General features: G+C 42.9%; 1 protein-coding gene and 1 long non-coding RNA gene across 6 annotated transcripts in view; both read left to right on the top strand.

Annotated features, from left to right (window-relative positions):
* The window catches only part of LOC116693412 (glucocorticoid-induced transcript 1 protein), a 71,476-nt gene that overhangs the window by 15,184 nt on the left and 44,187 nt on the right, over positions 1-12,105 (top strand). The gene's annotated exons all lie outside the window — the stretch shown is intronic.
* Positions 9,484-12,105, top strand: part of LOC116693504 (uncharacterized) — an 11,012-nt gene continuing 8,390 nt past the window's right edge. The window contains exon 1 of the long non-coding RNA XR_004332940.1: positions 9,484-9,494. This is a non-coding gene — a long non-coding RNA (uncharacterized LOC116693504). The remainder of the gene's footprint in view (positions 9,495-12,105) is intronic.

Genomic DNA, 12,105 nt, shown 5'->3' with positions numbered 1-12,105 from the left:
TGGGTGGTGTTGTGCGTGAAGTCCGAGGTATAGAGGGTGAAAAGGAAGGGGGAGAGCATCGTACCCTGAGAAGTCGAAAAACATGACTCTCACAGTGCTCCCGCTGTCCTCCAGGTGGAGCAGCGTTGATGAATCGAGATTGACCTTAAATTGAAATCAAATCGTGACAACCCTTTATTGGGAGGTATAAAGGTTCCCTGGGAACCTAATAGTAGTAGTAGTAGTGCGAGTCCCTCTTTTGTCGTGTCCACACACACGGTGATGCAATACTGAGATCCTGCCAATGTCCAATATTCCGCTGGTTTAACGGAAAACTGCTGACACACCAGCCCGCGTCAACAACACCCAAAAGAACCCTATACAAATCACGTGGGCTGAAACACTCCATTAACCACAAAAAAGGGTTTTATAATTTAACAGGCTTCATTTTCCTATGTCCTTGCAACACCTACCTCTAATGCTTTTTATTCCGTGGTTTGTAGTTCTGCTTTTGCCAGTCCAGTTTCGCTGTATATACACAAATGAGTCTTAAATTTCATTCATTCAGTCATTTCATTCAGGTCTTAATTCATTCAAATGGGCTTAAAATCTTACATTTGACTTGGGGAAACCTGCGCAGAAACTCTGTACAACTAATTGCAGCCGTACAGTGGAGATACCGAAATGCTTCCCAAATCCACGGCATTCCGGTGTTTTATTCATACTTTGGTTTTATAAAAAATATCACTGTGTTTGGTTCATACAGAAAACAAGAGTCTGTTGCTCCCCCTCCCTGTGCCCATCCCAAAGGAAACCTCTGCCTCATTTCCTGTCACATCTTCTCTGCATTTAGTCGAACATTTGCCCGTAATTACATGCTAGAAACAGAATCGGCACTCTGGAGATTTTTGTGGCAGGCCCCTCTACTCAGAAGGCAGCACATGCTGCAAGAAAAGACGATGTCGCTATTTAAAAGAAACGTTTTGTGAAATGCTAACTCACCAACACCCAGCTTAATGAAAGCAGCATGTATAAAACTCTGTCTCTTCAAAGGTTAAGAGGTAGAAAACACTCTGTTTTCCTCTAACCAATCAGCGTAGGTTAGGGTTAGGAAAATCTGCTCTACTTCATGAGGCTTTCCTGCAATCAGTCGTGAGAAGTTTACACACCCAGGTTAAAGTTGATAAAAGAGGATAACAAACATCTTTTGGAAATTTATTTGAATGCTTTTTTTTAAAAGATTGAGGAAAATCCAACCTTTTAAAGACACCAATTTTCTTGTGAAGGAACTATGTTGTTCTTCCTTAAAAAACAGTAAGTATACACCCCCCATGTTACAATACAGTGGCAGAAGTATAGCACCCCCCATGTTAAATTCACATAGAGGCAGGCACTTTTTATTTTTAAAGGCCAGTATTTCCCCCCCATAATCACATACCACACCATAAATAGATCGGCATGGGGAACTTTCTGTAAAATCATCTCTCAAGCAAATCAAACCAGCTACTAAGCAGACTGAATAACCACCCGCTATCTCTAGTATGGGTGAAGGGTATTAATGATGTATGGTGTGTGTGTGTGTGGGGGGGGGGCTATTAATTCCAAAAGCCAAGGGAACTTTATCAGGATGCATGAGTATCCGGATCCATGTAATAATGGCCTTTAAAAATGAAAATCTGCCTCTATGGGAATTTACATAGGGGGGTGATACTTATCCCCTGTATTTACATGGGGGTGTTTACTATGCCCCTGTTTAACAGGGGGGGGGTGTTACTTATGCCCCTGTATTTAACATGGGGGGGTACTTTACTATACTACTTATCAACTTTACATGGGCGTGTAACTCAGGCAAGCACTGTTCACCAAGGCGAGCAGTACCACGCAGTGGGAAAACACCAGAAGTTGACAATTTAGCATCATCAGGACAGGATTTTTGATGTTGGTTGTCTATTTTGTCAGTTCTGGAAGCGTAGTTTCAAATTCGTATGTCCAATTAAGTAGCACACACCATCCCACTTTTCTATCTAATTGTTACGTGTGAAACTAAAGTTGAACCTAGGGCAGCACAACGCAGAGCCAAATGAATAACGATTATTGCAAGTCAAAGTTTAGGAACGCAACAGGGGAAAAGCAAAGTCCAAATCCATGGTTTCAAATCCTGGAGACAGAGCGGGACGGTTCCAAAATGTCCAAGTGTCCGTGTCCAATAGTCCTGAGATTCAGTGTAGAGGCAGGAAGGATGAGGCAGGAGTAGGGGCAGCAGGAGTCGGGTTCACACAACTGTGGCAAAAGAGAACAAATCAGAGCGATCAACCGCTAAATACAACAGTCGCGACGCGTACTAACGTGGTCGTCTTGACGATGATCTGACAAAGAGTGGGAGGTATTTGAGAAAGAGGGATTAGTGTATGATCTACAGCTGGAACCCTGACCCCCCACACCAGGCTTCACTCCTTTAAAGGACAGACAGAGGGGGGGGGGAGCAGAGGCACAGAGCTACTAGCACAGCAGGCCTACAATAATACAATTAAAATGCTGGAAACTTGGTGATGGTATGACTGTGGGTCGTGCTGTGGCTAAGGATATTTTGTTTATGACACAGTGCCTACAAAGAAAAAAAAGCTCTGTTGGCGTTGCTTCCATTTGGCAGAGCATGTAAAGTCCCTCAAAGCCTCAGCAACGCCAGACTGTTAGTACACTCTGCACGTCAGCTTCCCAGAGCTGAACCTTTGGGGAAGAGAGTGCAGACTTCCTTCAGAGCAAATGCACTGACAGATTGCAGTTCCACGGAATTCAACGGATTTTGGTTTGTGGACCGAGCCTTGAGATATGTAGTATTTAGTTACTGATTTGGCATTTCACTATAGTTTGCAGCTTAATATTAATCTTGCTAAAAGCACTCAACTCATTGTGCTAGATATTATACAAAAGCAAAAAGTGGCTAACTTACTACTACATTTCTGCACTTTTATTCCATTGATAAGACTTATCTACTGTAATAAGAAAATACACATTTCAACATCGACTCCTCCGTACAGTGCAATTACTGTACATCTACCGTACTTCCAAGACTCAAGAGTTGATTAAACACATTTTTACATACAAAGTACCAATGGAAACCACTTTGGCGTGCATCATCAAAGCAACGATGCAGACTGTCCACGGGATTACCACAGCCTCTCTGTTCTTGACAGCATTAAAGCTTGTTTTTGGCAAACTGCACTAATCAGGAACAGCATGTTGCGATGTGCATGTTAGGGCAGCGCTGCACACAAATCATGACGGAGGCCAAAAATAACATTCCAGGAACTTGTGTATCAATACCACACTGAACAAACTACATGTCTAGAGCTCTGCTAATTATCCCGGGACTGCCTATGTCTTTAAACGCAATAAAAAACACGTTGGACTCACACAAACTGACCAATGAACCAAATATATAAACGCAATCCAACACTTTGTTTTGACCCCTTTTTCATAAGCTGAACTTAAAGATCTGGACCTTTTTCGTGATTGCGCATTCACTCAATTCAACCAATGCCAGCAGTCCCACGTGCACTCTGAGAGCCACAAGACTATCTGATTAACGTTACAGACGCTAGCTAGCTAGCTTCATTTCTAGCTGCAGCTAACTCTTTTCTCCACTTAAGTCATTCATCTTCTGGAGAAGATTTATCAAAAATCTCATTGTGTAAATAACATTTTGTTACAGCACCAATAGTCAACCCTACAATATCGTCATCGAGGTACTTGGTCAGAATATCTGGATATTTGATTTTCTCCACATCGCCCAGCCCTACTATTGACCCACAATGCATTGCACAAAGGCGTTAATGTGCTACTCTCAGCTGCGAAAAACCAATTGTGGATGGTGTTTTATCAGCTCCAGGAAATCTTATAAGAAGGTATGAAATATTGGAATTTGCTTTTTAAAAAGGCAAAAAGATAGTAAGGTGTATTCGTTTGATCTACAAACTGTCGCCCTGCTGCTCGTGGGATAGAAAACCACTGGGAAAAGAAACAGTGTATTTAAAGTAATATAAATACTGCACACTGACTCTAACTCGGTCTCTTTTCCCCCAGTCCTCCTGTACAGCTCCACTGCCACCCACCGACACAAAGCCCCCTGCAGCTACCCCACCGCGCGCCAGCAGCAGGGCCCCCGCCGTGGAAGCTGCTTCAACTCTGCCAGACCTCCTCGGACGTCCCCTTCCTCTGGCTCCCCATGTCCTGGCCATGCAGGGCAGGGCGCCCCATTTCTGATGTGCTGCTGTCCCGGGACATGAACTACAACCTGACTAGTTTCCAGTACGACTTCTCTAGGAACTCGGTGCTTCATAACGCCTAGGCTGGTGAAGTTTTCCAGGAGTTCCCCCTGTGGCTGGTTGTTGGTGGTTTGAGAGTCTAGGCCTTCGGAACATGCACATGTCATACTGTAGCATTACGAACAAGGAAGAGCTCACAGAAATACATTAGACAAAAATTAGTTGTAGAACTGCAAAGCAGAACACTTCTGTATTAACTCCCTATCCATTTTATATTTCAATATAGTCATAATAATGCCATGATATAATGTTGGAAAAACACAAGGAAGCATGGACATGTCACTGGCTGTACAGCTGATGACGGTGACCAGGTTTCAGCTTTATGGCATCAGGGGAACTAAATGAACTTGTGGTTTACGTGTTCCTTGTTGGGTTGCTCTCGACGTAAACCCGTAACGCAGTTAGGACACCTGCTGTTTCCTCTCTACAGATACGGGCCTGCGTATTGATGGTTAAGACATTGTGACGGTCAAGCCCTCAGCCGGATGTGTTTGAATCTGTTCAAACTGAACAGGATCATTTAAACTTTATCTACTTGGGTTTTCTAGCAGTTATGAGGACTTTGCACTAACGGGACGTGCTGAGATCTGGGGACGTTCTGATCTGGGACATTGCTGAGATTTGGGACATTGCTGAGATCTGGGGACGTTGCTGAGATCTGGGACATTGCTGGATCTGGGGAATTGCTGAGATCTGGGGACATTGCTGAATCTGGGACGTTGCTGAATCTGGGGACATTGCTGCGATCTGGGACGTTGCTGAGATCTGGGGACATTGCTGAGATCTGGGGACTTGCTGAGATCTGGGGTATCGTTGCTCTACAAAAGCAGAAGCGTTGAAATGTTGGTGCCAGTGTCCTGTACGTATCAAAGTTGAACAAAAAACCTGCGGTGAATGGTTTACAATGGTGATGTTTTACAAAGTTTGGGTGATAACGTTGCCCTTCCCCTTGTTTTTCTCTCCAAAATTTTTTGTTTATGATCTAAACCTTGTTTACAACCCATCTATCATGTGATTACTAGAAGTCTGCTACTGACAGGTGTATCCATCGACACATCACCAAGTATACACTTCAGGCCCTTATCGTAGGCTAGGTGGAGCCCTGCAGAGCAGAAATCAGACTCACCTCAGGCTTGGGTTGCATTGCGTGGTTTATTTCAAAATGTGTTTTTTAGAATGCCACTCTATGATTGTGCCAGTCTTCTGAGTCGTGTTCATTTTGTTGCGTTATGATACACTATGCTCAGACGGAGGAGTAAAAACGACCGCTGCAGCCTTTGCATTTCATTTCTCTGTAGTCGGTTGGTCTTAACACCCGGTAGGAGCCATTTCACTGCCATCCCCCCATGCCCTCATTTTTAACCAGATCTCAGCAACTACCTTGGAGCCAATCCATTTATACCGATATGAAGTGGCCAAAACTACAAAATAAAACCCAGATTACACTAAATTGAAATTATACTTCAAGTGTAGGTTGATATTTTATGCATAAGCTTCAGTTTATCTGAGGACACCTAGATGATAAGCAGTAACTTGTATCAGAGTTAGTACTGGGACAATAAATAGGGTTTATCATTGTTTTAACGCCCCCAACGTCTCGCTCTAGGTTAGGACATGATGAGACTAGGTTAGGCCTTGAAGTCACGGTCAGCGCTGCCTGAAGGAGACGTTGGGGGGCTTAAAACACCATCAAGCACAGATGCATACAATTAGTTTTTTGCTCAGTATAACTTCATGTACTTCTATCGAAATCCTTTCAAGCCATGACAGCTGTACTGTACTGATGATACCTAAGAGATAAAGCGCATGATCTTTTGAATGGTTTTGGATAGTATGAGAACTATTTCTAATCATCAAATGATACAAATACATCTGTCTGAACTGACGTTCCGACTCTGTACGCTGTTAATCACATTATGCTGAATCTACACGAGCTGCTATTATAATATGAATATACCCAGGCTTTTGTCAGAACACAGCCTCCATTTGCTCTTTATTAGTTGAGTTTCTGCCATTTTATTTGTGAATGCATGCTACTTGCATAACAAGTACAATCTCTGTGGCTATATTGCTGGTAAACACTGATACTGTAACTGTAGGGGATTTCACTTCAGCATATTCCTCTGTTGGTCTTGATTTTGATTGACATTTGCATCCTGGTTTGAATTATTTTCTCAACAGATACATGCAATTGGGTCTATTGACATCTCTTTCAGAGCATTGTCTTGGAGTCTTGTAATATGAGCTTTTAAAATGAGCATAGACCTTCCTGAGAAGAGGAATACATTTGCTCAAAGTCAAGTTTCAGCCAGGAGTTTCCCAATACTGTATTTGTACGTTTTGTTTGTACAAATCAACCGTGGTCTCTCAAACCTGTTGTGCCTTTTAATGAAGTCATCATAATTCTTAATCGTCTTTTAGAAGTAAGCACAAGCTACCTGTTAACTCCCACTAAAGTTGTCTCTGTTTAACCACCTGATGTCTGAGTTAAGGTGTGTATCTGTTTGATGTTGGCTGTGTTTTTCACTGGGTGTAACTGTGGATTAACTAATAAATTTAAAAGCATTGTCTAACTATGACCGTCGTGTACAAGGAAATGTTTTATCTTGGATATAACATTAAATACTTAAATTGAATTCCATTTAACAATATATTTTTATCAGGATTGAAATAAATATTGCCAACATTTGTGGTAAGAAATACATTCTAGGTAATACTTTACATTAATACCATTTGTTTGCAGTTCATGCAAAAGCACCATAGGGACAATTATTGTAGCTATATGTGTATGATGGCACGTGCAAATATTTGCAGGAATAAGGTATGGCACACTATGAATATTTTAATTAATAAATACATTTTAGAACGACAGTTTAAAAATATTTTCCTAATATGGTGAAGGATATCATGTCAATCCAAACCGCAGAGATTAGGCAGGAGAGAGTTTCAGAGGATTTAGTCCCAGAAAACAGGGAAAACAAAAAAGGGATCCAAAAATGTCTAAAAGGTCCAGAGAAAAGGAAAACAAAACAGGAGCACAGAGACGAAAGAAGACCTCGGGCAGAGTCTGAACGCTGACAAGCCACAGGAAACGACAAACCAGACACACAAAGATCTGCCGCGAGACAAAGGGACACGGGGCACGTGAGACAACAGGGGGAACACTTCGGGGCGGGGACGACAACCACTAGGCAGGAAAACACAAGGCAGGATAAACTAGACAGGACTAGACAGAGAAACAGACCATCAAAATAAACAGAACACGAACAGACACAGACAGGAAGTACAACCAGGCGACAAGAGGACACGGAGAATAACACAAAAAGAAATCAGGATAAAAATGACAGAAAACAATATCAGAACCTCGAAAGCAACAGAAACCATGACAAAGTATGGAGAATTTGTTAGTTTGGGACTTGGTCTCTCCATTTGTGTGACTTTGTGTGTGTTTGGTGTGTGTGTGTGTGTGTGTGTGTGTGTGTGTTGGGTGAGAAAGAGACCTGCCTTGATTTGAGACTTGGCATTAACGGAAGACTGGTTTTTTTTTTAAGTAACTTTTTTTTTTAAATTTTTTGTTAAACAAAATATGGCGACATACAGATATAAAAACTACACAATAGTATCCTCTATGGCAATTAGGTTATCTTCTTTTGCCAGATGTAGATGCAAACATCAGAAAAGAAATCCAATGATGAATGTGTTTTCTCTTACTTAGAATGAAGAAAGAACAGAACATAAATTATTTCTGGTATGTCTGTGATGTTAAGTCAACCTCTGTTGAAATATGCAGTACATTTGGAAATGTTTGAGTAAGAAATACCAGGGTCATATAGAAGTCAGTTGTGTTTGCGCTCTGCAATAAAATGAGAAGAAAGTTCACTTGCTTGTACCATTTTAAACAGGTTATAATGTTCTATCTTTTTAAATGCCATAAAGTTATGCACCTAGACATGCAGCACTCTCGGTACACTACGGTATTACTAATTCACCTTATTGCCTCCATCAGGTGGCCACCACCAAGTTTCTATACATCCAATGAACACCCATCGACATCTCCAGAGTAGTTAAGCACCAATCAGAAAGTAGTTGTATGGATTTGGTCCCACCCATTGTCCCACTCTTCTGTCAGTTGTTGTGCCAACTGAGTGCTGACAACAGCGGGCTTGGAAGTTGTGTTTGGTGAGGTCAGAGTCTGTCCAATTCGAAGTACAGCGTACATAACTTTTAGCACACAGGTCGCGTAACAGCACAGGCGGGTATCTGTGTACGCAGACCGAAATAAGTGTGAAAGTGATGACTGTGTAACTCCAGAAACTTTGGTAGCTGGAAAGTTTTTAAAACGGGAAGGTTAGCTAGGGTCGTGTGCTAAAAAACACTAAAGCTAAGTTGTGTTGCTGTTTAAATGACAGGACTATGTACAGCACCACTGATCATTTAACTTTATCAACTGAGCGTGGCTGTCATGTCAGCCTCCCCAGCCAGCTCATCCCCGCAGCGGGTAAACCCAGTGGCTCCCCCACAGCCTCCTCTTCCTGTAGCAGCAACACCACCCGCGTCCGGTTGCAGCCTATCCGCGCCACGGTGCCGTACCACTTTTGCGTGGAAATCAGCACAGCCAACCGCTCTGCTTCCTGCGCTTCTAGTAGCCGGAGCAACACAGGACCGACAACGTCCGTTGCTCCAGTCCCCCAACCGTGGAAGCGGCTGTGACGCAGGCTGGTCCCCAGGCAGAGCCTTCTCCGCCGGACAGCAGGGCTCACCAGAACGCTCCAAAGGTAATGTTGTCCTTATAGTAATTAAATGTAGCTTTACTGCACCCTTATTTGCAGATAGCTTGGTGCTAACTTGTGCTGTGTCGTTCTGTTTCGTATTAGCGAACGTCACGCCAAACTAGCTTTAAAAATCTGACATTTTGATGTTTTCGCGATTAATGAACACTATCCGTGCACTTTCAGTGACAGACTAGAAGTTCCCGAAAGATGCATGGTATTCTAAAGTTCGGCGTGTTTATAATCACTATCAACAACATTATATAAAACTTAAACTTTACATTTTCCTCGGCATTGGCCTCGGACGCCACGTTGTGTTTGGGAGAGATGCCAGTGGAAATAGAAGCGAAGCAGCTCGAATATTCATTTTCTTTCAAATTAGCGCAGTTTTCTAATTTAATGTGCACCGAATAGTAAAACTGTCATTATCACACAAAGGCTGTCGGATTATTTAAAAGCTTGTGCAACTTTCCCATATCCAGACCACTTCAAAATGTCATTATTCCGTACCAAGATTCAATATTGCGAGCCGTTCTCTCTGTTGCTAAGATTTAACTATCATATCGGAGCCAGATGCTAGGCTAGTTGGCTAGCTTTCTAATTAGGTCGTAACACATTAGGGATCTGGTAATTGACGGTATAAACATTGAGAAGGTACATACGCACTATAATTTCTACAGTAGCTCTCGCAACCGTGTTCCAATTTGTATTAACGTCATAGTATCCGTAATATTTTAGAACACCACAGCTTAAGCTGGTTTGGTGTATTATTCCAATGTGTTACAATTGCGATGTAAATGGAATCAGTTATGCAGTTGTTATTACATACATTGGCATCATCCCTGCTACGATACGATGAGGTAAATATGTCACAGGATGCCTGTGTGGTGATGATGCAGCTCCTCTGTCGTAGATAAACAGGGCTCACTGATCTGCATTATACGACGATTAGCCAATTTAAGAATCTGATATGAACACTGAAAGCTTAGTATTAATTCGTCATGTGTGGTTGTCATGAAGTGGAAAACAATATGTCCTCAGCTGGTAGCTCTATAGCAACATTGGGGCCTAGCAGTAATTGAGACATAAACAGAGCCCTCTGGGTAGGCAGGCCGCCTCTGCAATAGCCATATAAAATATATTTGTCAGTCATAATACTCTATTTACAAAGAGGAAAAAATCACTTTGCAAAATAACAATGATTGATAGTGTTTTGCAATCCAGCCTATACAGTTCTGTGTGTCATTGCTACTACATCTTACTACTTTCTTGTTAAGACCTGTTAGCCTGATGGTTTAGATCTATTTGGATTAAAATATTACAGGCTATGTTATGCACTTGACTTTGTATCTTCCACTCTTACATATTGCTGGTAGCAGTGGCGTGTCCAGGGCGATTTATGGGGTTTCCATGGGGCATGAATCAAGCCAGGGTGGCACTGGCATGGTGTTCTGACACATGCCAACAACCATCAACACACAGAGATAGCTTATGGAGGGTTGCTAGTGCCATCACTGTGTGACTTATAAGATAGATTTATTTTTGTTACACACGCGGACATTAAGCCCAGTTCGGAACTATAATTCGTGACGAAACCAAACCAAAAGTTTCAGATGTCTGAACCGTCGCGTCTCAGCTCGACTCCAACCAGCGATGGTGTCGCTGTGAATCATGGTCTGTCTCACAGGCTGGTTTTAGAACGTAAGGGCCACCACCTGTTCAACAGCCAATAGAGAAGTCTGCTTGTAATCAGCTACAAACTATTTAGATAGATTAGATTAGATTATACTTTATCATCCCACGAAAATGCGCGGCTGCAGCCGCATTTTTCAATAACAGCAAAAAACAATACCACACAAACAGTACCAACAGAAATCAGGACAGCAATAGACAGATAATATGGTAAGACTGAGTAAGCAAAATGGCGTCAAATAAGAAATTTAAAGTGCGGTTGCCATGATAAGAGAAACAATATTGCGGTGTAAGTGACGTTAAAATTAAGTTGATGGTAATTAGAGCCAAAGAAGCAAGAGTGGTTAGCATAATTTAAATTATATAACCTGAGTCCATAAATGTTGAAAAGTAGTACTTGTAATAAAATAATATAAATACCGATATTAAAGATGAACAGAAAGTGTGTGTGGTGATGGAGAAAAACAGGAACAGAAACTACAACACTATCGTAGAGCAGGTGTTGTAGAGTCTGACAGCGGCCGGGATGAAGGACCTGCGGTACCCCTCCTTCTTACACGGGGGTACAGTCTGCTGCTGAAGGAGCTGCCCAGGGACCCACACTGTCATGGAGGGGTGGGGTGTTTCCATGTGGATCAGCTTGACTAACTCCTCCTTCTCCCCCACTTTCTCTATGGGGTCCAAGAACAGTCCAGGCAGAGCTCGCTCTCCTGATCATTCTATTGAGTCTGCTCCTGTCCCGGTCCGAGCTGCCCCCCCCCGCAGACCACAGCATAAAGGATGGCAGAGGCCACCACAGAGTCATAGAAGGTCCTAGAGAGCTGCACACTCCAAAGGACCTGATCTCCTCACAGCATGGAGGAGACTCTGGCCCGTCTTTATAGGCATGGGTTTATCAGTCCAGTTCAGTTTTGTTTAGGTGAACACCCAGGAATCTGTAGCTCCGCCACTACCTCAATGTCCGATCTCTGAGAGGGGAGGTTTTCCTCCTGAAGTCAACAATCATCTCTTTGTCTTGCTGGTGTTACTGAAGCTGGTTGAGCTCACACCAGCTGACAAAGTCCTGATGACCGTCCTGTATCAGATCGTTCCCTCAGAAACACAACCAACAACGGCTGTGTCTCGGAGAACTTCTGGATGTGGCAGTGGGGTGTGTTTTTCGGAATCCGAGGTATGAGGGTGAAAAGGAAGGGGGAGAGCATCGTACCCTGAGAAGTCGAAAACATACTCCACAGTGCTCCCGCTGTCTCCAGGTGGAGCAGCGATCTGTTCAGCAGGTAGATCACTGGCGTCTCCACCCCCTCCAGGCTTGTAAGCAAAACTGCGGGGTCCAGCTTTGG

Source organism: Etheostoma spectabile, chromosome 8 (genome assembly GCF_008692095.1).
Source record: "Etheostoma spectabile isolate EspeVRDwgs_2016 chromosome 8, UIUC_Espe_1.0, whole genome shotgun sequence".
Classification (NCBI taxonomy): Eukaryota; Metazoa; Chordata; class Actinopteri; order Perciformes; family Percidae; genus Etheostoma; species Etheostoma spectabile.
This window is presented reverse-complemented; position numbering and strand designations above follow the sequence as displayed.